A 24,877-nucleotide genomic window follows, 5' to 3' on the forward strand; every position below is an offset into this window, starting at 1 on the left:
AGTAAGAAGCGGTGTTGCCATTTATAAGGCCTATGTATAGTCTTCTATTCGCCAACCTATATATCTACAGAAAAGGCAGGGACATCTTGATTATCATTGATTTATGTATTTCAGTCAGAAAGATCGAATTTTCAGGAAATTCCATGTCTATTATTAAATTGAATATTATGAAGAGATCTTACGATGGATAGTTTCCAAAGTTGCTGCCTAATTAATATATACAGAGGATAGGATATACCATGAAGAAATCATTTTGCTAAGAAATCAGCGACTCTATGTAAGAGGTCTTAAAAAGACTATAGCTGGAGGTAAAAAATATTAACTATAACTAAAAAATTTATTACTAGTTTAAGGTGGCTATTAATGTTGATATTTTTATTACTTCCCTGGACAAAAAAACATTAATTTGAAGTTATACAAGGACTTCACAATTAACATAATTTGGGAAAAATCGGTAATTAATAATACGACATGAGAGCTTAAATTGTCAAGAGACCAAGAGTTTCAATTATTCAGAGCTTAAAATAGAAAAAATCTTTTTACAAAATACAAATTCTAGGAAGAAATCTATAGTATATAAATTAATATAAGTCAAAAGATGTTGTCATTTGAGGATCAGAGGCATTTTAATTCTCCCAGACACACCTTTACATCTGTCGGTACACTTATTTCTCTCAATATAATTATAAACATGAAATGTCAACCTTTTGAATTAAAATTACCAGATAATACTATCTGGAATTCTGATAAATTGATCAATGTAAATATCAGTAAATAACTTATCACCATATATAGTTTAATTTTCTAATCATTCTTTTGACTCGACTTTAAGTTCCAGCAAAGCAAATTAGTAAAAATTACTCGACTCAATAATTCTAAGTCTGCAAATGATATTTTTACAATAATCACGAGGACATTAAAAGAAGTCATTCCCTGTTCATGTTTTGATTGTTTTGAAGATTGTGTTACTTCATATTATTGGCTACGATTTCAAATTATAAAATAGCCGCCACTGATGCCACAGTGATGATGGATTAACCTCAAGACGATCCATTTCCATCTCTGACAGTCAATTCTACCCGACACGTAAATTGTCAGAAAGTGAATAAATGCAGCCAACCTCATTCCAGTTGTTCGTCCAAACTCAATAACCAAACAAAGTGGTACATTATTTATTGCATCTTTTTCCTGGGGGTTAGTATGTAATCGATTTCGCCGAGAAGAACCGAGGAATATACCAGGTCGAGTTATTTATTTTATAATAACTTGTCTATGTTTATTTAAACGTCAAAAAAAATAAAAGTTTGCCACCGGCGTCCCATCATGTGTATTAAATTCGTGACTTTCAGCTATAGATTTGTATATTTTACTCTGGTTTCGTGAGAATAATTTAGTATGTATTGATAAAGTAGTAATGGGCATGAATGCAAATATTTTTTTTTGCTTTTTATACAGATTTTATTATTCAACAAGTAGACTAAGATCTATAACATGATTTCGAAATTATGATGTTATTTTTTTGTTCGTTTTAGTCTCTTTAGGCTTTAAATTAAAATCTGTAACTTTTTCTGTTTAAAAAAGTAATCTCAATTAGCTAGCTGGAAAATATATTTTCTTATTTCCGAAAAAATAAAAATCCTGAAAAAAACAAGAATGACCAGAACTGCTAAGAAATTATGAATAATAACTTAATTTGATTTATAAAAATTCCAGCATTAACTGAAATGGATAGAAAATTTAAAAAATATTTTCAAGTGCCTAAACGTTTTTTTTATTTAAAGAAAATTATATGAAAATTTCATTTTAAAAATTAAAAAATACTGTGAGCATGTAATAATAATAATAATAATAATCTTTATTGGACCAAAGAAGCTATATATAGATAAATTAAATTTAAAAAATAATACATAATATATACACATTTTTAATAGTGCTTCCATTGAATTCTTAAATAACAATAATAAGTGGTATTAATTATATTGCATAATAAGGTCGGCTCATGTTGATGGTTTAATCATATTGCAACACATTTTTTCTAGGTCGTGTTTTTGCAATGACTCGAATAAACAGCATCTCGGTTACTTTTCCTGAGACACGTTGGGCATCATCCTGGTAGTTCTAATCGACAATCACCGCTCTCTAGTGATCCAGAAATACCCGGATAAGAAGTTAGGCCACGACCTAACTATGGAATTAAGACGAATAACTAAAAAAATTACAAAAATCAAAGATAAAAAAAATAATGAATTGATAGTAGGCTCTAAAATTTACTTAATATATATATATGAATACACTGTTAAAAAAAAAAACGCCGAAACCTTTTGACGTAAGGTTTGTCACAACTTTCTAACCTAAAATTACTTCACCCCCTTTCACCCTCTACCCCCCAGGGTCATCCCCTTAAAAATTTTAAATGGCAAGGGATATCGAGTAATAGCTTGTTTAAAATTTACAATTCGTTTATAATTTAAAACGGAAACTACCAACATAAACAGCAATTCCGAAGATTAGACGTGGAAAAAACTAAATAACAACCTGATTTTTTTTCCGCATTCTTTTCATCAACACAGATATCCTGGGCGAACTGTATTTATTGTTATATCTGCTTAGTTATTTATGGTTGCTAAGGAAAATAAAGAATTTATTTTGCCGTCAGTTACATTTGTGACAATCTTGGAATAGTGAAAATGTATTTGTTGAATTGAAGATTTTACTTTTAAAATGGTTTACACACTAGCCGAAAGAGTGGAAATTATTCTAATTTATGGTGCCCAAAACCAATGTGCTCGGCAAACTGCCATCACGTTTAACGCCAGATATCCGGAGAAGATAACTTCGCATAGGTATGTTTTGGACCTTGTTACTAAGTTTACTAAAACTGGATCTGTTGTAAATAAAAAACGTGATCATCGGCGAATTTTGAATGAAGCCGCTCAAGTTGAAGTTTTGGGTCATTTTGGAATAAATCCTAATACTTCATTACGCAAAATTGTTGCTGCCTCTGGTATTTCATTAGGCTCTGTTCACACAGTCACCAAACTTTATAAATTTCATCCATTCAAAAAAAAAGTATTGCAAGAGTTAACCGAAGACAATTTCGATAGGCGAGTTGAGTTTTGTGAAAAAATGACTGAAGCGATTAATGATAATACTATTCATGTTAAGCATATCTGCTTCAGCGATGAATGCACATTTTTTCTAAATGGATTTGTTAATAAGCATAGCTGTAGATATTGGGGCAATGAAAATTCTCATGCATTTGTAGAAGGGCATACCCAGTACCCTCAAAAAATTAATGTATGGGCAGGCATTTTAGGAAATAAAGTGCTTGGGCCATTATTTATTAACGAAAATTTAAATGGAGACATTTATTTGGAAATGTTGGAAAATATCATCAATCCGCTTATCACTGAATCCATTGAAACCCAAATCGATGATGATGGAAACCCTATACTTGATGAGTCTGAAATATATTTCCAGCAAGACGGCGCTCCTCCTCAATATGTTCTTCCCGTTCGGCAATGGCTAGACGACGAGTTTCCAGATAAATGGATAGGGCGAAGGGGGCCTATAGAATGGCCTGCTAGATCTCCTGATATAATAATCGATAGATGGCGCTTTTGGCGTAAACAAAAGTTTAAAGTCGCTCCGTAAATGTATCCAAAAAAATTAGTAAAAGTGGAGAATTAGTTACTATTTGGTGTGTGAAGTTAATCTTTGAAGGATTGTGTAGATATATTGCGAGAGTTTGTTTTTGCATAAACATGGGCTTGGCAAGTGCGGATGTTCGTGAGATTAAGACCATTATAACTGCTATGTTTAACGAGAAATTTCTAGAGGAAGTAGCGGAAAAGGTGGTTAAAATTATTGAAAAAAAATTCGAACGTCGGTAACAAGAACAAGAGGCCAAGATTTCGTCATTGGAAGAAAAATTAAATAAGGTTATGGAGGTCAATAAGCGTCTTGAAGCATCATTGGATGCCCAGGAGCAGCAGTATCGCAATAAAAATCTGCGCATATTTGGACTTCAACCAGCCGAAGGTGAAAACCCAACAGCGTTGAAAGATGACGTATTGAATCTATTTAACACCGAGCTCAAAACAAAAATACCAAGTAATTCTATAAAAAAATGTTTTCGTGTCACATCTAAACAACATACCGGTAAACCAAAAGCAGTGATAGTTCGGTTTTCTTGCAGCGAAGCTAGGGTATCGGTGCTTAAGTCGCGTGCATTACTTAAAAATAAACAAATACAAATCAAGGAAGATTTGACCAAATCGCGACTTAATTCGTTTCAGGCGGCTGTGAAAAAACATACCTATAAAAGTGCGTGGGTTCATAACGGCAATGTGTATATCAAGAAGAACAATCAAGTGTTGAGGATCCTGGATATCAGTGATTTATGAAGTAATTAATCGGTGAGTTCAAATTTCTATGACTTGAAATTGTAAATTAAACATTGTGTTCAGTTTTTAGAATGTTAAAAGTCTATTACCTATAAAAATTCTTATATACTAAGCTTAATGTAAGATCGAGCTATTTTTAATTAATTAATTTCTATGAATGATCTTGAAGATTAAAAGAGGTTTGGCAGGGCAAAGTTTGGGATATACACATTAATGCCATTTTCTTTTGGCAGGCCTTTTGGTTATTGGGTTAATTTGTAGATTTTGGATGAGAATTTTTGCTGGTCTGTATATGATTGTAGTTGTTTTATTTAGTATGTGAGTATATGTATTCATAATCGAGTATATATCGTAATATATATTCGATATATAGCTGGTGTTGTATAATTCTTAATTTTTTGTTTGATAAAAACGATGTGCGATTTTAAACTTAGTTATAATAAGTTCGAATTGAGTAAGTGTTTAATAGCATTGACTTTTTTGTTTTTTTTTTGAAAGCATACTTTTGGTACTGATTAATTTCCTTTTTTCTGTTCCTTTTTCCCTTTCCAAGCTATCCCTCTAAACTTTATATTGTTAAAAAAATTTTTTTTTTGTTATGTTTTTTTGTGCGCATATCAATGCAAGATCTCTGCCAAATAATTTTCCTATTTTTCAAAATCATATAAATAATTTACATTATGATGTGATTGGTGTTTCGGAGACATGGTTACATACCGATATTAACGACGAAGTTGTACATATACCTAACTATAGTATTGTCAGACAGGATCGATTGGGCAGAGGTGGTGGCGTCGCAGTGTTTATTAAAAATATTTTTGAATTTCGCATAATAATTAGCGAGTCGAATATGTATTTAGAACAAATTTGGATTGAAGTAAAGCTAAATAATAAAAAGATTCTTATTGGTAATATATATCGCCCTCCTAAAGGTGACCTTAATTTGTTTTACTCAAATTTAGATAATATTTTAGAGAACTTTTATGCTGTTTATGATTGCATATTTTTGCTGGGAGATTTTAACATTAATGTTTTGGGTCTGAATTCGAACTTACCTTTGCTTGAAATAACTGAGGTTTATGGTTTGAAGCAATTGATCATTGATCCTACAAGAGTGTCAGATATAACGGTGTCTCTGATAGACCTAATTTTCTCTAATCATAAGTCTATCCAAGATTGCGGCGTTAGGGATGTGGGTGTGTCTGATCACATCCTTGTTTATTGTACTACCAATTTGGCCAACCCAACCCAACCCAACCCAACCACAGACTTTTAATTTTGTATATAAAAATTTAAATGATATAAATTACGAGCAATTGCAGGCTGATTTAGTCGAATTGATTCCCTGACATACTATATATGATATGAGAGATATAAACTCCAAAGTTGACTTTTTCACGGAGTCATTACATAATATTATGGATATGCATGCTCCCTTAATTAAAGTTAAAAATAAAAATAAACCTTACAGTCCATGGATTACGGCTAATATTAGATTAATGCAAATACTTCGCAATAGGGCATTAAATAAATTTAGAATCACTAAAGAGCGAGAGGACTGGAACATCTATAAGCAGTATAGAAATATAACAAGCGCAATAAGAGCAGAGAAAAAAGCTTACCTTGAATATAAGTTTAGTACTTGTAAAAATAAAGAAGTTTGGCAAGAATTGAAAAAAATTGGTGTTTCACAGAAAAATAAAAAACAACTTCCAATTTTTCTACAGAATGTTGAAGAACTTAATACTTTTTTTACAATTGGCAATAATAATAACAATATTGTTGATGCTAATTATGTTAAATATTTTAAAGAACATAGAGTTGTCGCAAATGAATTTAAGTTTAACCTAATAACTCAAGACTTAATCGTAAACATTTTAAAAACTATAAAAAGCAAAGCATTTGGGGTCGATAACTTAAACATAACTCTTATCTTACTTTGTTGCCCTGCTATTATTAATCCATTATGTCATTTAATAAATATTTGTTTAGAGGAAAACTACTTTCCAAAAAAATGGAAGCAAGCCAATATTATTCCTATACCAAAAATAAAAAATCCAACTGAATTTGGCAATCTTCGATCAGTCTCCGTTCTTTCTGTTTTTTTCTAAAGTAATTGAGAAAATTATGGAGCAACAGATATTGGACTATTTAAAGAATAATAATTTGATTCCTGAATATCAGTCTGGCTTCCGTAAAGGGTATAGCTGTGCCACCGCGTTGGCTCAAGTGTCTGATGATATATTTAGAGCCCTTGATAATAGTCAAGCAACCGTATTAATTTTACTAGATTTTACTAAAGCTTTCGATATGGTTAATCATCAGATACTTTTATCAATTTTGCATTATGTGGGATTTTGTGAGTCGGCTGTAACTTTAATATCTTCTTTTTTGTCAGATCGTAAAGAGCGGGTGATTTTAAATGATAATGAATCGGGGTTTCTAGACGTAGTCAGCGGTGTTCTGCAGGGTAGCATTTTGAGCCCATTACTCTACACACTTTACACATCTCAGATAACAAAGAAGATAACATATTGTAAACATCATAACTACGCGGACGACACCTAGATCTATTTCTCTTTTAAAGATACTGATGTTTGGCAGGCTAATATAAAAATTAATGAAGACCTTAACAATTTATTTATAGAAACGCAAAAGTTACTTTTAAAAGTTAATCCCACTAAGTCCACAGCCATTCTTTTTTGTAGTGATAATAAACGAACAAATATTTTAAATAACTTGCAACTTTACATTAATAATGACAACATAACTTTTAAAAATTCTGCTAAGAATCTTGGACTTTTAATGGATTACAAACTAAGATTTAAAGATCATGTTACTCTTAAAATGAAAAGTGGGTACTCCGCACTAAAAATGATTTTTTCGCAAAGGGATTACCTAAATTTGCCTATAAGAAAAATGCTTTGTGAAACATTGGTACTATCCCAATTAAATTTTTGTGACACCATCTATGGCCCTTGCCTTGATTCTTCTGACTCATATAGAATACAAAAACTTCAGAATTCCTGTCTAAGAGAGAACATATTTTACATAAGCTAAAGGTTGCGGGGTGGTTAAATATGTACAATCGTAGAGTGTTGCATCTTATTTGCTTCTTTTTCAAAATTCTTAAGTCAAGGATTCCTTCATATTTACATCGAAAAGTTAGATATCGGACTGACGTGCACAACTTGAATATTAGAAGAAAACAATTATTAACTATTCCTTCACACAATAAATAATTTTTTAAGAGATCGTTTTCTTACTTAATAGCACACTATACTAACAAATATTGTATAAATGATTTTACCATGTCAGAAAAAACTTTTAAAATGAAAACTAAACTAATTCTAATAAATCAATAACAAATTACTCATTTTACTCACACTTTACTCACACACACAAGTATTTATAATAAATGTAATAAAAATTGTATAAAAATTGTTTTTTATTTTTATTTTTAAATTATAAAATCGAATTATTTATATGTGCCAACCTTTTCCTTGTCCAATTCCAGTTCATTTTCCTATTCTCTCCTTATCCCATCAGTATGCTTTTTATTCGTGTTGTATTAACTTTCTTCTTTTTTTCTTTAACTGGGAAAATGCTTTTGTTTATTATTTATAAGTGTCATTTATAATTTATAATTATTAAATATATATAAGGCCTCAACAAAATTCAGGGAATCTCGCAGGGGTTGTTCCCTGGAAGTCTGAAAACATGGCCTATTAGTCACCTTCTGGAATTTTATTTGTATTTGTATACAATTTAAGTTCTATAGATATTTTTTTATTGTTTCAATACACATTAAATGTGCTCTTTGTAAAGAACGAACTATTCAATATGTGATATGCATTTGGTTTATAACATAATTGTAATTTTTTATTATTATTATTATTATTATTATTTTTATTATTATTATTATTATTATTATTATTATTATTATTATTATTATTATTATTATTATTATTATTATTATTATTATTATTATTATTATTATTATTATTATTATTATTATTATTATTATTATTATTATTATTATTATTATTATTATTATTATTATTATTATTATTATTATTATTATTATTATTATTATTATTATTATTATAACACCGTTAGACTTTTTTCTATGGGGTCATTTGAAATCTATTGTGTTTACTCCCTAACCTGAAAGTTTGGATGAACTTCGTCAACGCATTATCGACAGCTGCCATGATATCCCACAACATGTTTTTGAAAATGTCCGTCAGGAATTTGAACATCGCCTATATCATTGTTTGGCCAAAAACGGGCAACATTTTGAACACTTATTAAAAGTCTATTTACAGGTAAAAAATATCTTTCTTTAATTTAAATATAAATTAGTTAACATTAAATACAACTTTACTGAACGGATAACAAACTTAGAACTTCCAACAGAGTCTTGATAGGTCTGTAGCGGTTACATTTTTGGATAGTTCTCATACCCCTATTTTAAATTGTCTCGATTTTTGTCCGATGTATAATTTTCGCTTAAAAAAATAAAAAATTTTATGATAATGAGGAAGTGCAACGGTATTGTATAATAAATGTTTAGTATGCATTGAGAGATTTTAGCCAATTCTGTTATCAAATCCGACCTTTTTTAAAAATTTTCTTATAATATCGATGTAATAGTCTATATTTTCTTAAAGAGACCGGCCCAAATTAAACAGTACTAAATCAAACTCCTGGTGAGCATTACTCAGAGTTTAATTTATTACTGTTTCTCATAAAGCAGTCAGCGTGTACTTAAAAATTTAGATTAGAGTCCAAGTTTTTACCCCCAAGTATTTAATATTTTTTTTAACCATCAAATTTACTTTATGTATAGTATACAGTGTGGCCCAAATTGGGTGTACATGTATGGGTATCTTGGAAACTATAAGAGATAGAAAATTAGTTAAATAGGGAAAGTTGTAAGCCATTTAGTTACCAATTAAGTGCCGCTTTCAGAACGATTTTATCTTTTTCCGATTTTGAAATATTTGGAAAAAATCAAAAAGTTGCATTTTTGAAAAAGGGCTGTATTTTTTTTATTTCAACGTATTTTTAAAATCTGTAAAAATATTATTAGGACAACTTTTTAAGGACAACGAATACCTGAATTCAGTTTTTGTTTTCGACGTTTCGATTCTGAGATTCCATCCTCAACTTCTTTTTTTCTTATGGCGGCCATTTTGTTTTTTTGTTAAATTAAAAAGATCTTTTTTGTCTCTTTAAAATGATGTATAAGACTTTGAACACATGAAAATATTTTATGTTTACGTCAAAACATTAAATAGTTTATTTTTCGCGGAGTTGGCCATGGTTTTTATTGGCATTTTGTCGTACACACAATTATTATTGACTTACTAACTTGCAAACTTATACTTTTACGTAATTTCTAAATAAAATAAATAACTGCTTGTAACAATAATATTAAATGAAACTATTCAAAATGAGGGCCATTTTTGTTAAAACATTTTTCTCATTTCTTTAAAACACTTCTAGTTACCTTGCGCAGTGTGTTTTTATTTATATTATTTAAGACAGTCTGAACCCTGTCCTCTAGTTGTTCAAGAGTCGCAGGTGGTTTAAACTCGTAAACTTCATTTGTAAAAATTAACTCAATAAATCATAGAATTAACTTAATCAATTTAGTGTTTTAAATATGAAATAATTTAATAATGATTTGTTAATTTACCTAGCTGCGGGGTTTGGACGACCATGTGCCACGTGCTATTTCCAAAACATTTCTCTAACAAAAGTGGCAATTATTCCAGGAAAGTCCCTAGTGAGCCTCAAAAGAAAACCAACAACCTTTAACCACAATCAACCGCCTTTGCAAACTTCTTGGGAGTCAGATTCCCAATATGCATATCTAAAAGAGATAATACACTCCCAAAGGCTACTTTGCCAACTTTTCCTGTCGAAGTTATTTTTGAAAAAAAACGATGACCAGATCGCCAATTAACAGCCAGGTAACTCTAGAACCATTGTTGCATTGTTGCCGACCTTCTATGACATTCTTAAAGTTTCAATCATCAATGTCAAATGTTAATATGTGACAAGTTAACAACCAACAGTTAAGGATAATTAAATGTAATCCTGAATAGGAATTTATCCACATAAAACGGCTTATTCTAATAATAAATATTTTCCCAAATTACTTATTTAACATTATACTGCTGCAAAACGGGACAATGTCATGATGACCGTTAAGGTAGACGTTTGATGTTTGCGACCGCGACAAGAGACAGCGACAAGCGACCGAAACAAGCGACAACGACAGTTTTATCATCAGTTGACAAAATGCGACCGATCAATCTGTCGTCAATCGTGGAGCGGGCGTTGACTACCCTGGTGGTTGATTTCATTTTATTAACTTAAAATTCGCGAAAATGTGCGATAAAATTGCTCTGTTATATCTATTAGAGGAAGAGGAAGTAGATGATTTGATTTTATACTACTACATGTACAAGCGCCAAAGAGGACCCATACATCTCTTATTTAAAAAAAGAAGGGAAGAGGGATATTTTAAGATTTAATAAGTTAATATCCTAATATGTGAAATGTGATGACGACATGTTCAGCAAGTTCTGCAGACTAAATAAAGAACAGTTTTATTTTGTTTTAAGTTTAATAGAGAAAGATATACATAGCATTAAAAAGTACAAGGTCGGTAATCACTCCCGAAGAGAAACTGTTTTTAACACTAACGTAAGTTTAGAAAAATAGGATTTAAATAATCAGCTTCGTAATTGGTGTCCTGGTGCACAGTCAAATTGGTAGGCTCAAATATTGTAGAATCTGTACTTATTCGAGAATATCCGCTATATTGTGGATTGCTGGACAAAGAACTGTTTGACGGTGTTATATTAGGCGCTGAATCCATAAACATTAGTTCATACTTGCTCAATGCACTGAACACGTCAGACTTTGCCCTAACCTCCTGTCTCCCCTTTCTTTTGCGTATAAATCGATTATATGAATCTTTCACATGTTTCCATCTTTTCTTGCATTCATCACTAGAATTTAAAAAAATACTAAAGTTTTTTTTCAGCTTCATGGCGATGGGAGAAACTTTCGCATTAGGAAGTTTAAGTAAAAACCTTATCTCACTAACTATGCCACTACAATCTGAAAATGATTTTAAAAGGATCGCTGAAGAATTTTGGAATAAATGGAACATTCCAAATTGTGTAGGCCCGATTAATGGCAAGCACGTTCGTGTTAAAGCCCCCAAGAACAGTGGCTCCCTATATTTCAATTATAAAGAATATTTCTGGATAGTCCTCTAAGCAACTGTAGATGCAAATTGCAAATTTATTTTAGTAGATGTCGGCGCATATGGCAAAGAGGGAGACAGCAGTATCTTTAAGAAATCTGCAATGGGAAGAAAAATAGCCGCGAACAGTTACAATATTCCTAAAGAAAAATGTTTACCCGTAACTAATCTAATGCCGAAGCATTTGCAATCGATTCCTATATGATGAAGCCCTATCCTCGAAAAGTTGCAAAATCTGACAAGAAAAAATATATATTTAATTATCGTATTTGCCGTGCTGGCAGGGTTACAGAGAATGCATTTGGACTGTTACGTCAAATTTTAAGAGTTTTTCACACTCCAATAGCCATACTACCCGCAACATGCGATGGTCTGATAATGGCTGCTTGCTGCTTACATAATCTTTTGCGAGATGGATATTTAGAAACCCAACAATCTGCTTTACTTCAATATAATAATAATAACGATAATCAAGAAACCCCCACGTTGAATATGGTACCTTTAGCCCCTGGTGGTGGATTTGCTAACAGTGGCGGTTTAAGAATCAGGTAGATACTGAAAGAGTATTTTTCAAGTGAAGAAATTTCTTGGCAAGAACGTATTATAGATCGACGATGCTAATAAAACAATATATTTTGTGTCAGAAAAGAAATTGCAAATTATTTCATTACTTAGTTCCTGTAGTTTAATTGTATGTGCCCCAGGGTTTTTATAAAAGGTAAGTGATTACTCGATATCACGCCTAATATGAATTTTGAAATACGTAACAATCAAAACAGACATTTCCGATATATCCTGATATCGCAAACGTCAAATTTAATTGCCCTGAAAGAAGTTACATATGTCTGTTCTATTTAAATATACAAAGTCAATTTATCATTATCGTTTTTGGTTCCCCCCGTAAATGCCCTGAGCCATTGAGTTTGGGACACCCTGTACATTCCATTTCACAGAACACTATGTACTACATGATACATACCGCTTTTATTTAAGGCCTTAGCAATATCTTTCTATATATATTTTCCCGTAGCAACACCGTTTTTGTAACTTTCTAATGCAGGATCATAAATTGGTGGGTTCTGATGAACTAATTCTATCAATTTTTCGTCGTTTTCTACAGAGAAATTGGAGGAAGACACCATTTTTTACTAAAAATGCTGGTACTTCACTCGCGAGACACTGCGACACTACTGCTCCAAAGGGGGTAATGTCTCTAGTCGCACGCGACAATGAGCAAACACCGATATGCCGCGCGACGCTGTCGCTTCCTTTGAGTCCTATTCAGTTCTATTGATTCGGTGTCTTGAAAAGTTGTCGCTGTCGCTTGTCTCGGTCGTTTGTCGCTGTCTCTTGTCACGGTCACAAACATCGAACGTCTACCTTTACTTGAACGCGCACATTGTCGCACTATTTGAGTTTGTGTTAGTCGAAAGACCTATCTCAAATTTGGTACTAAGTAAATAATGGAAAATCAATAATATTAACCCCAAAATTATACCTATATTTTCATTAAATTAAGGGCATATAATGCTAAGTCTGTAAGATATAAGTGTGAAATATAAAAGGACTATGGTATGTAACTTCCTTGCTGGTAGTAAACAAACAATTTAATCCAATAAAATATAACTTCACGACCCTTTTCTGATCAAAATTACTCAAACTCTGATGTTGATAATAAAGCTAAATTAAACTGTTCCAAAACATTTCTTGGCCTCTAAAATGGTTGCTATTTTGGGCTCTCTGAAGTCACGAATACTATTTACTTTATACTGGTGAAAAAACTGAAAAATTTCAAGATAAACCTTCGCCAAAAATTAGCAAATATTATCGACTAAATATAAATTTAAGTCCAATTTATAGCTTGAATTTATTTGAAATCCTTGTTATATCACTAAGCCAAAATTTGTCTAAAAATTTCTATTTTAAATAGCTAGGTAAGTATATACAAAAGTTTCAAAAATTATATGAAAAAATATTTTTAAAACAACTAGACCTATTTGATAAATACTTTAATTCTATTGAAGCGATTATCAATGAGACGTTTTTTTCTTCTTTTCCAAAAAAAAAACATACATTCTATTTATTTATAAAAAAATGACAAAAATCTAAGAAGAACTACTAAGATACAGCAAATGATTACAACATGGGTGTAGCCGCATCAAAAGCAAGAACATTCAACATTCGACTCGACAACTGACCGAGTCGGTATCAAAATTTAACGCGTTCGAAAATTTGCATCATCATAATTCATCGGAGAGCGTATCGGGAGGAAATTATACACGGGCATGCGTGGCACACATTTATCAAGGGCGGAAAGTTGAAAAATCGCGAAACGGTATATAATTAAAGTGACAACACGAAATTTTGATTGGTTTAATGCCATGCAAGTGGCCGATAAATCTTACAGGTAAATTCGGACGGGAACTTTGTAGTCACAAGAGGTGTTGTGAAAATTAAGTTTTCTCTTATATATCATTTTTTGTTATGGGCACGAAATTCAAAAATAACGACCCATGATCATTAAGAAAAACAGATCAGAATGATGCAAGAGACTATGAATCTATAATCTTTAATAATTTTTATTGCTCTCAATTCAATCAAAAGTCCTTATAAGTTTGAGCTCATTGTTCGCATTTAAACCATATAAGCCTATATACAAAATTCAATTTACTGTTAGCCAAGCTATTTTTACTAGAATATCATACATATAAGAACACGGTAAATTTATGTCATACCGGAAAATGCGGACCCAACAGAAAGATAACGTAAAAGAAAGATAAAAGCAAAACAGAGAATATTTGCCGGTATGCAAAAATATTGTGAACAATCGCATATCGAGAAAGGCTGCCTCGCTACTGGTTTAAAGAAGGAAAATGGTATAATATATGCAATTTGCGTACCTAATGATATGGAATGTAGGATTTTTTTTTATGTCGTAGAGGCATTGTAAAGGATTTTTGTTTACATTTAAATAGAACTGATTTGATGTCCGTGGGCATGTTTATAGATATTCTGTGGAGAACATGCATTATTAGTAGTCCTATGGAAATACTTTTACGCAAACTAGCATGAAAATACTGGTCTAGATATTCCCACCATTTAGGCCCAATTTTCATATGATTACCATAAATTTCTCCAGGGTGAAGTACCATTATGCAAAGCAAAATAATAGACGAAGGTTCCTGTTTACTTCACAATCTTTATTTCAAGAATCCCGACAATTTTTCCCTCGACAATGGTTTAACAACCGAAACGCGTCGGGATTTTTGAAATAAAGATTGTGAAGTAAACAGGACCCTTTATTTTGCTTCCCATTTTCATATATTAGAAAAAAAAATGTTTTTTGGTTGCTATCGATATAGTTCATTCAGTAATTATAGTCCTTATCTCTCACACTGAAAATGCGTCTGAAAAATATTTACCAGAAATTGTAAAAATAGACAAAGTTTTAAAAATTGACCTTTTAATAGCAGTTTTTCTCTGTACTCCAAATATTTTTAGAAGTTAAAAGTAATTTGAATAATAAAAGTTCAGTGTACTGTTAAATATGAGGGTTGGGTAAATATCTGTAAAGTCATATGCAAGTGAACTAGTTTTGTGCAAAAACTATTTTTTTTTCAATAGTTAAAGGGTATAAATATATAAATCTTAAGTGCCTTTTAAATTACCCTACGATCGTGGTTCTAATGTAGTGAGATCGTAATACCTAAAAATGTGATTTTTTTGTGTGAAGATTAATTCAAAAGAGTGAAATAAGTATATCAAATATCCTTGACAATCTCTCGGGAGCCCTTAAAATAGGAAACTCAATATTTACTGAAACAAAGGTATGTCTCATTATAAATTTAAAGTCTTATTTGATATTCTTTACCTTAAGCTGCTATTTGATACTAATATTGAACTTCTTTAATTTAGAATAAAATAAAATTATTTAATATTGAATTCTTATTTTTCGGTAAATTTTTAGTTTTTCGTTCCTACGTGGTTGAAACATCTAGTTGCTTAACTTGTTGAAAGTAATTCGCCTGATCAATATTGCCTAAAAATTTCTTTTTAATCAATATGTACCCCATAGAAAGGAGACCAGGGATGACCTAGGATGAACCAGGGCATAGTAGAGTGATTTCAAAGCGGCAATACTTGTGAAGTCTTGAGTACATCTCCTACCAAAACCAAGCATGTGGAAAGCTTTATTGATAGCACTATCTAAGTGATGAGAAAATTATAAACTTGTATCGAAAGTGACACCCAAATCCTTAAAAAGAAGAGCTCTTTCAAAGGTATAGCGACCGATATAATATTTTTAAAAAAAAGGGGCCTGAGATGAGAGCCTTGAGGCACTCCAGATGGAACCTGAATAGTTTTAGAAAGAGAATTACCAATTTTAACAATCAGTCTACGATTAGATAAATAGGTCTTAAACCAGGATAATAAAGGTTCGTCAATACCAATCATTTTTAGTTTACGCAACAAAATATTGTGAGGTACCTTGTCGAATGCCTGGAGAAATCTGTGTATATTATATCTACTTGATATCCCTTTTCCAAGGTATCCAACAAAAAGTCCACCTGAGTAAGAAGGTTGAACTTCGTAGATTTGCGTGATCTAAATCCAAACTCCTGATCAGTTAGTAGAGGTTCAAGAAGGGGGGTGATGATGTCACATACTAAGCTTTCAAAAACTTTGGGAACTGCACTAAGTATAGTGACAGGACGATATTTGCTATCACTGGTTTTGTCGCCCGACTTATGAATAGGCTTTAGAAAACTCTCTTTCCAATAGTCTGGGAACATTCCAGCTCGAAGGGACTGATTGAATTCGTGGTGTATGGGAGAGATTAAAGCTAAATTTTTTAGGAATAAAGTAGGCACACCGTCTGGTCCAGGACACTTGTTAATATTCAAGGATGAGAGTTTAGTAAATATATTTGATTTTCTAATGTAAAGGTGAAAAATATGGGTATCGGACGTAGATAATTCATGAATGGGGATGTTAACACTATGGCGTGAGTATACTGTAGAAAAATAATCAGCAAACATATTAGCAATCTCCTCTCCAGAACAACTTGTCCCGTCCAAGTATCTTATTTTTCCTTTTATGATTAACAAACGACCACAATTTCTTTATGTTTGAGCTAACAGCTGCTTCAGTGCAGTAAATATACTGTGTGTAACATTCCTGTGTCAGATCCTTGCATAGATGTCTCAATCTAGAAAATTCTCTATAATTTGCAGATGATCGTTTTTGTTTATATTTTTGTGCATTTTTTTCTTTTCGATAATACGATTTTTAAGTTCAATTGAAAACCACACTGAGAATTTTCTAGCCGAGTATTTTTTTAGAGATACAAATATATCAATTGCAATAGAGATAATTTGATAAAAAATATTTGGCATTGCTTCAAGAGGCTTATTCAAAAATAAAAAATCCCAGTCGAACTGATCCAAGTACAAACTCTTGAAAATTGGCAGGCTTAAAATCCCTGTAGAATCCATTAAACCCGAGACCCTCTTCGACCTCCACGAGGCAACTATTTAACTTAATACATAGCGATGGCTGAAAAACTGGAGGAACCAAAAAATAGCCTGCTTGTTTGACATCTGTTGAGGGGTCTTGCGTCAACACCAAATCCAGAAGGCTTCTGTGTGAGGTTAGGTATAAGTTAAGTTGATATAAGTTATGGAAATTGAATATATTTGACATAACTTGTGTGCTCACTGCTTACTGTGGAGCTAAAGCTGCCTTTTTCCCATATACAATGAGGCAAATTGAAGTCACCCATAATATGCAGAGTAGAATTTAGCATATGAAGAGCGAGTGAGTCCAATGTCTTAGAAAGATCCATGTATGACTGTGCTGACGAATTAGGTGGGATATATACAGCTCCTATGGTAATACTTAAATTAACAGATTCAACTGAGACAAAAACGTGTTCAATATTATCAGGAACTTGAAGACGTTTACTATGTATAGATTTGTGTATAGCAATTAAAACTTCTCCCCCTCTCTTGAAGATACTGGTACTGCTAGAACGGTCCTGGCGGTAGATATTAAAGTCAGTGAGGCCAAGCTCTGCATCACATATGCCACTATGCAACCAAGTTTCTGTAAATACAATTATGTCATATTGACAGGCTGGTGAGTTATTTTGTACCACATCCAACATAGTTCTTAAACCTTGAGTGTTCTGGTAATATACCAAAAAACTTTTTGCAGAATTTGGCCTACTTAGTTTTTTTGAATAATTTTAGGAACCCCTGGAAAATATCGAATCTGTAAGTCGCTTTCTCCATTTGACAATCTTTGTCTGAATTTAGCTCTTACTGCGGCCTCCACTTCTGCCTTCAAGCTGTGCTTCCTCTTGCTTTTGGAATGTGACAATGACTTTAAGAGCTCTGTGGCCGTTTTTGTTAGATTTTCCCATTTGGACTGTGCTTTTCACTTCTACATTAAAGATACTAAGAGAGTTCAAGAGAGTATTAACACTGTCCAAGTCTTTATTTTCCTCAAACAAGTTGTAAACAATAACATTGTTGACACGGGTTTGGCGATCCTGTTGAAGTTTAACACAAAAATCATTATTCAATCCAGAAGAGCTAGAGGTGATGTTCAAGATACGTGTAGGTGTAGCCGGTTTCTTTTTAAGGTCCTCCTTTAATTGCCTCACTTAGTTACATCAATAGTTTTTAAAATTGAGGGTATTTGTAACAAACCGAATTGGCAGTCCTCACAAAAAAAATTTTAGAGTACGCTGGCCTTTGAGTTTCAATACCCTAATTTCAGATAAAGTTAAGCCAGAGTAGACATTCTTATGGATTGCCCTTCTACAGCTGTCGCAGTTTGTAAGAAGTTTTGAATTAGCTTCATCTATTTTACATTTCAGGCACTGCATGGCAATTTTTAAGTTAGGAAGTAGAAAAATAGTCCTAAACTTTTATCACAAAATGCTAAGAAACGATTCTACGCAAAAGTATATAAAAGTAGTAAAACAGATAAGTTTTTAGATACAATTTGTTATGGTAATATATTATAATCTTCCACTGATATAATGTTAAAATTTGTTCCACTATTATACAAAATTTATACGAGAGAATCCGATACGGTATGAATGATGAATGTCTGTACAATAGGATTAAAATATATAAATGTTTTGTTACTGGTTTCGGTTTTTATACGTACAGTTAATTGTAGTAATTGTTTTTGATGATTTCAAGTAACGACACAACGCAATCGTCTCAAAGATGGCCCAATTGTATTCGTTAAACTACAACAAACATTCTGACAACAATATCAAAAATTAAAACAGAAATTAACATACACAAACATTAGTTTTTACTAGGGAATAGTTTTAACCAACACACACAAACAAGTTAGTGCAAAATTACAATAAATTATTGCACTATATAAATACAGGGTGTTTCAGGACGAATGATCGATATTTTGGTATGTTGTAGTATCCAAAATTTGGAATAAAAAAATCTATACATGTATCCTAATTTCAATACCCTAATATATCCAAATACCCTATATACGAGTATAGTGCAAGATATCTGTGCGCCTTATATTGACAGTATATACCATCTTGGACCCTTGGCATCAGGCCGAATAAAATCATCATAAAACGTGATTTGTAAGTTTGTATTATGGATCACGACACGATCGACGGAAAGAAGAAGAAATAGTCGAATCCGAAGAACGGCAGCACGTGCATCATGCGACTTCCTACTTGCACGTTATTTGTTTACGTTCATGTTTCGGCCGATGGCTTCGTGGCTTCTGCATTTTACTTTTGGCCTTTATTTCATGACCTATCTTCGTATTAAAAATAAATTCATTAACCAAAAAATTTATTTATTTTATTTACTCTTATCGTAATGTTGACTGAAAACTAGTAGATTCTAAATCATGTTTTATTAACACATAAAACAATATTATATAGCTAAAAGGACAATACTCCAACATCTCAGTATTAAATTTTAATGCCCAATAATAGGAGAAAATTTATGTTAAGTTCATGTCTAATTACAATCATTAAGCAATAAAATTGCCATATTTTATGTGTGACCTAGCAATATAATGAAAATATACGATTCATCACATTAACTGATGTGGCTAAAACGATATTAATAGGTGCATCATTTATATGATAGTTTACCTTTTTTTTTAACAATTAAAGATATAAGCAAGAAAAACTGAAAGAAACTGACGTTTATCGCAGACTCCCCGCGAAGAAGACATGTTTTAATGATATTTTAGTTATGTCTGAAGACATTAGGTTTGCCGTTAATAGCTTTTGTATTTATTTAGAATTTCTAATACGGATAATTTAAAAGTCTTAAATTATAGCCTAATGAGGTGATGCCGGCGATACAAGATCGATAAATAATAGTTTTTATACCTATTTGGCATTCGAAAAAAGAGCAATTAAAAAAGCTGTAATTTTGATGATAAGAAAATGAAATTTTCTAAAATTGCTGAACTTCATTAATATCTCCTCATCTCTCATTTTGTCGACGTGCCGATCTCGATGTATGAAAAAATTTCCCGGAAATTTTAAAAATAGTAAAAGGTTTAATATTGGCTTTTGCACTTGCATTGGCTAATGCACTTTCCTTTAATTTACGTAATTTTAAAATTGGTTCCTTATTCTATGTTGTGTAATTTTGGATTTTTGAAAATCATTGTTTTTTATTTTTGTTCATTTATTCTTTTTGGTAATGATCTACAGGTTTCACCTATGTAAAATTGAAATTTGAATGAAAGGTTTAGTTTTTGTTAATAAATATCGTAATATGTTTTGTGATTTAAAAATAGTTCTTATATTACATTTTTTAGCAATTCTTTTTATCTTATTAGAAAAACCTGGAATAAATGGTAAAATAAGATTTGTCGTAAAAATTGGTTGATTCAATTTTATAGGTGGATTATCAAACTCTTTAAAGCAATTTTCCAAAAATTCTTTGGGATAATTATTGTGTATTAAAATATTTTTAATAAAATGTTTTTCAGTTGTTAAATATTGATTATTACAAATAATGTTTGCACGATCATATAAACTTTTTACCACTCCTCTTTTTACCATTATCGGATGATTACAATTAAAATTAAGACATCTATTAGTATGGTTTACGGTAAATTCTAGTTTAAAAATTGTGTAAGTCTTTTTTAATTAAAATATCAAAAGAAGGAAGCTGGCCATGAGTCTCCTTTTTGAGAGTAAATTTTATAGTTGATTTTTTGGAGTTAGAATGGATAGTTTGGATTTTAAAAAATTTTAAGATCTAATTCGTTATGGTGATATATTGAAAAAATATCGCCAACCATATTTTAGGTTTTTTATCAAATGTATTAATAACCTCAGATTAAAAATTTTGCATAAATATATTACTTAAAATTGGTGAAAGAGAAGAACCCATAGCCATACCAAAGTTTTATTGATAAAATTCATTTTTGTATTGAAAATAAGTAGTTTTTACACAATAAGTTAAAAGTTTTAAAATTGTACTAACGCTTAGTGTTGTACGATCTGCTAAATTATTATCATTTTCTAATTTATTTTTAACAATATTTAAAGTTTTGTCAACGGGAACATTAGTGAAAAGACTTACAACATCAAAACTTACTAATGGATCATGAGGGTTAAAAGAAATTGTAGAAAGTTTTTCTAAAAAGTGTTGAGAATTTTTAATGTAAGAATCAAAATTATTAGTATATGGAGTTAAGTAATGTGATGATAAAAGTAAGATATAGTAATGTAAAATGTAGATGTAAAAAAGTAACCCCTAAGTGTGTTTTAATTTAACTGTTGCGTTTCCTTGGATAAAATTCAACCTATGGTTGTCGTCCTTTGAATTAGGAGTAAACTCTTGTACGCGTTTTCGTATGTTGTAACTTAGTAATAAGTATTGCACTCCCATTGTAATTCAGGAAAGCTCTACATTTCTAATAATTTTTGTATAAATATATTTGCATCTGACAAAGATTGTAATGCCTTAAATATTTAATTTAAAATAATAAACGTATAACTTTATATTATTTAAGAAATCACATAGAATCTTAACATTGAGCAATTATTAAATATTCATCTGTAGGCTTATTAAGGCTTTAAAATTTAGAAATGGAAGCTTTGAAAAACGCGTGTTAATTTTTTTTTTTGAGAACTAGAAAATTTTTTTTTGTGTTATTTTTCTTATTTTCTTGATTATTAAAGTAAAAGTTAGAATATTGAGGGATGATTGAAGTTAAGATATAAAGATCTTCGCCTTTTTGGGCAAATGTATTGTAATGTACCTTTGATACCAAATAAAGACATATTTATCTATTTATTTACGATTTTCATCATTGTCATAAATAAATAATATATAGTCGTGTTAAACAAATATCGTCTTAATTTTTCCTTTTTTTTATGGTAAACACAAGCACAAGAGGAAAGTCCTATGTCACTCTTGAAGTGGTGCTTGCTCGAAGATATTTTTGGGCATTTTTTTTCTTGAATCGCTGTAGGTTGTATGCGTCGGGAAATATGTGAGGTGGAAGCCCGTTCCACAAAGAAGATGTTCTCCAGATGAATGAGTCCCGATACAGCGACGTCCTTGGGGTAGGCAGGTGGACTCGATGTTGATGAGCCGCAACTGCTAGACGCGTCCTTCTTGCCGGAACAGCCCTGGGTGGAATCAGGCCTGCCAGCTCAGAAAAGCACTTACCGTGATAATAACGGTAGAATAAACAGAGATCAGCCACCTTTCTCCTGTGCTCCAGACTATCCAGACTCTTTGTCAGTTCTGGTTTATCGATCAGACGAATAGCTCTCTTCTGTATAGAATCCAGCAGGTTTAAACTATGCTTGGGTGCAGAGCTCCAGACATGCGAGGAATATTCGAGGGAAGGGCGTATTTGAGCCTTATGAAGAGTCAGCAGCTATTCTGGTGTATACAGTTTTTTCGTTTTGAAAAGCACTCCGAGTTTTTTAGAAGCCGCCCTGGCAACCTCGGCAACGTGGTCATGCCAAGACACACTGTTGGTGACCTGGACTCCTAGAAAATGTAAAGATGATTTCATTGGCAATGTTTTCCCTGCCATAACTAGCTCCGGGCCACCAAGGTTAGTCTTCATCGTAAATACTGCAGCCTGCGTTTTTTTAGCGTTAAAATTGACTAAATTGTTATCGCCCCACTCCAAGATTGCTTTAATATCGTTGTTGGTTGAAGCTACTTGTTGCTGCCTAAGATTCTGAGAACTTGCGGTTGTCGTTGGTTTGGCGGACTTAAATGTGGAAAAAAGTGTGCTATCGTCCGCAAAGCTGTAGATTGGATTGACAGTGGTTCCTAGCAAATCGTTGATATATACCAAGAAAAGGGTGGGGGATAGAATGCATCCTTGAGGGACTCCTGCGTTAATGTTAAATTTATCGGAGAGGTATCCATCGACGTTGGATTGTTCGTTGTTCAAGGAAACTTTTGATCCAATTTAATAATGAGTTTTGTATGCCGATTGAGGAGACCTTGGTTAGTAGTCCCTCATGCCACACTCTGTCAAATGCCTTAGAAATGTCAAGAGCGACTGAGTGGGACTCGCCGTACTTCTCCATAGCCTCCGTCCACAAGTGTGTGACGTAGGCCAGGAGATCGCCGGTGGATCTGAGCTTTCGGAAGCCGTATTGATGATCGCTGATTAGTCCAGATGATTCCAGATATCTTAACAGTTGTTGGATGACTGCTTTCTCCATAATCTTCGATATTACTGAAACTAGTGCAATCGGGCGGTAATTGGAGGGCATCGTCTTCCTACCCTTTTTGGGTACAGCTTGCACTCGAGCAGTTTTCCAGCTTGTTGGAAATTGGCCCTGCTTATACGATGCCGTTAACAGTCTACATAAGGGAGGAGTCAATTCGTCTGCACAACGTTTTAGTATTAGGGCTGGAATTCTATCTGGTCCAGTAGCTTTGTTGGTGTCTACGCTTTTAAGAATTTTATTTATAATTGTTGACTTAGCAATTCCTTGACTAACGGCTTTCGATACCGACCAGAAAGATCTTGTTCCATTTGGGCAGTTTAGCAGTTTGTTTTTGATCCTGTTGTTGTCACTCTCTTTGCATTCATCAATAATTCGCTTGCAGCTATTTCTGGAGGCTAAAACGTTCCTCTTATTTTCGATGGAAGGATGTTGACGCCATTTGCGATATGCTGCGTTTTTAGTGTTTACTGCCTTTTTGCAATTCAGGTTGAACCATTGCTTGTTGTTTGATCCGCATTTAGTAGAAAAAGGGATATAAGCTTCCATTCCTGCCAAGATCGTCTCTGTAATTTGGTTTGCACATTTTGAGATGTTATTGGTTCTAAAGCAGACTTCTTTCCAAGGGTATGAGCGATAAAATTCCCGAAGATGGTTCCACTCTGATGATTTATAGTGCTATACCTTCCGCGGCATCGGAGGATCCTGCGTTTTAACCTCCAACTGGCAAGAGACTGTTATCAATTTGTGGTCCAATGTTCCTAGGAAGGCATGTACTGATACTGTGTACGACTCAGGGTCTGAAGCCAAGACCAGATCTAGAAGACTCGCGAACTCGCCGTCTCGATCGGGGATTCTGGTAGGTTCCTCCACAAGCTGCGTAAGCCCGCATATGGTGGCAAATAGCTCAGCTTCTCGTCCTTCATCGTCGTTCTTGTTGCAGAAGCGCAGCCAGTTGATATTGTGAACGTTAAAATCACCCATGACGATGATTTCTGCACTTGGGTAGTCGATTTGCAGATGGTTAATGCAATCAACCAGGTTCAAAAAGAGCCATCTATATTGGGTGTCGCTTGGTGGTCTGTAGATACAGCAGATAAATTTCGTAGCACCACTGGCTATTATTTTGAACCACATGACGTCGAAGTCCGCAGGTTTAAGCGTTTCCTCCCGCTGGCAACTCAAATCGTTCTTGACAAATACTGCCAATCCAAAGTTTAGTCGAAATCGGATGTGTAGGTCGTATCCAGGATAAATGAGGTGAACATTTGTTGTTGAAGGTTTCACCTTTGTTTCTGCCAATGCCAAAATGTGAGGCTTATTTGATTGCAGGTGTTGGTGTACTGCATTAATATTGGTGTTTAGGCCTCTGATGTTGCAGAAATTGATTTTTAGGCTTTTTGATCCGCCTGATTTACCTCCGGAAAGTTTTGGTCGTGAGGGCGCCATCAT

The 24,877-nt window shown here is 32.7% G+C and overlaps 1 long non-coding RNA gene across 1 annotated transcript in view; it reads right to left on the reverse strand.

Moving 5' to 3' along the window:
• Positions 1 to 1,831: 1,831 nt before the first annotated feature.
• LOC126737303 (uncharacterized) overlaps positions 1,832 to 24,877 on the reverse strand; it is a 50,146-nt gene continuing 27,100 nt past the window's right edge. Inside the window, exon 2 of the long non-coding RNA XR_007660986.1 lies at positions 1,832 to 2,206. This is a non-coding gene — a long non-coding RNA (uncharacterized LOC126737303). The remainder of the gene's footprint in view (positions 2,207 to 24,877) is intronic.

This window comes from Anthonomus grandis, chromosome 6 (genome assembly GCF_022605725.1).
Source record: "Anthonomus grandis grandis chromosome 6, icAntGran1.3, whole genome shotgun sequence".
In the NCBI taxonomy this organism is placed as follows: Eukaryota; Metazoa; Arthropoda; class Insecta; order Coleoptera; family Curculionidae; genus Anthonomus; species Anthonomus grandis.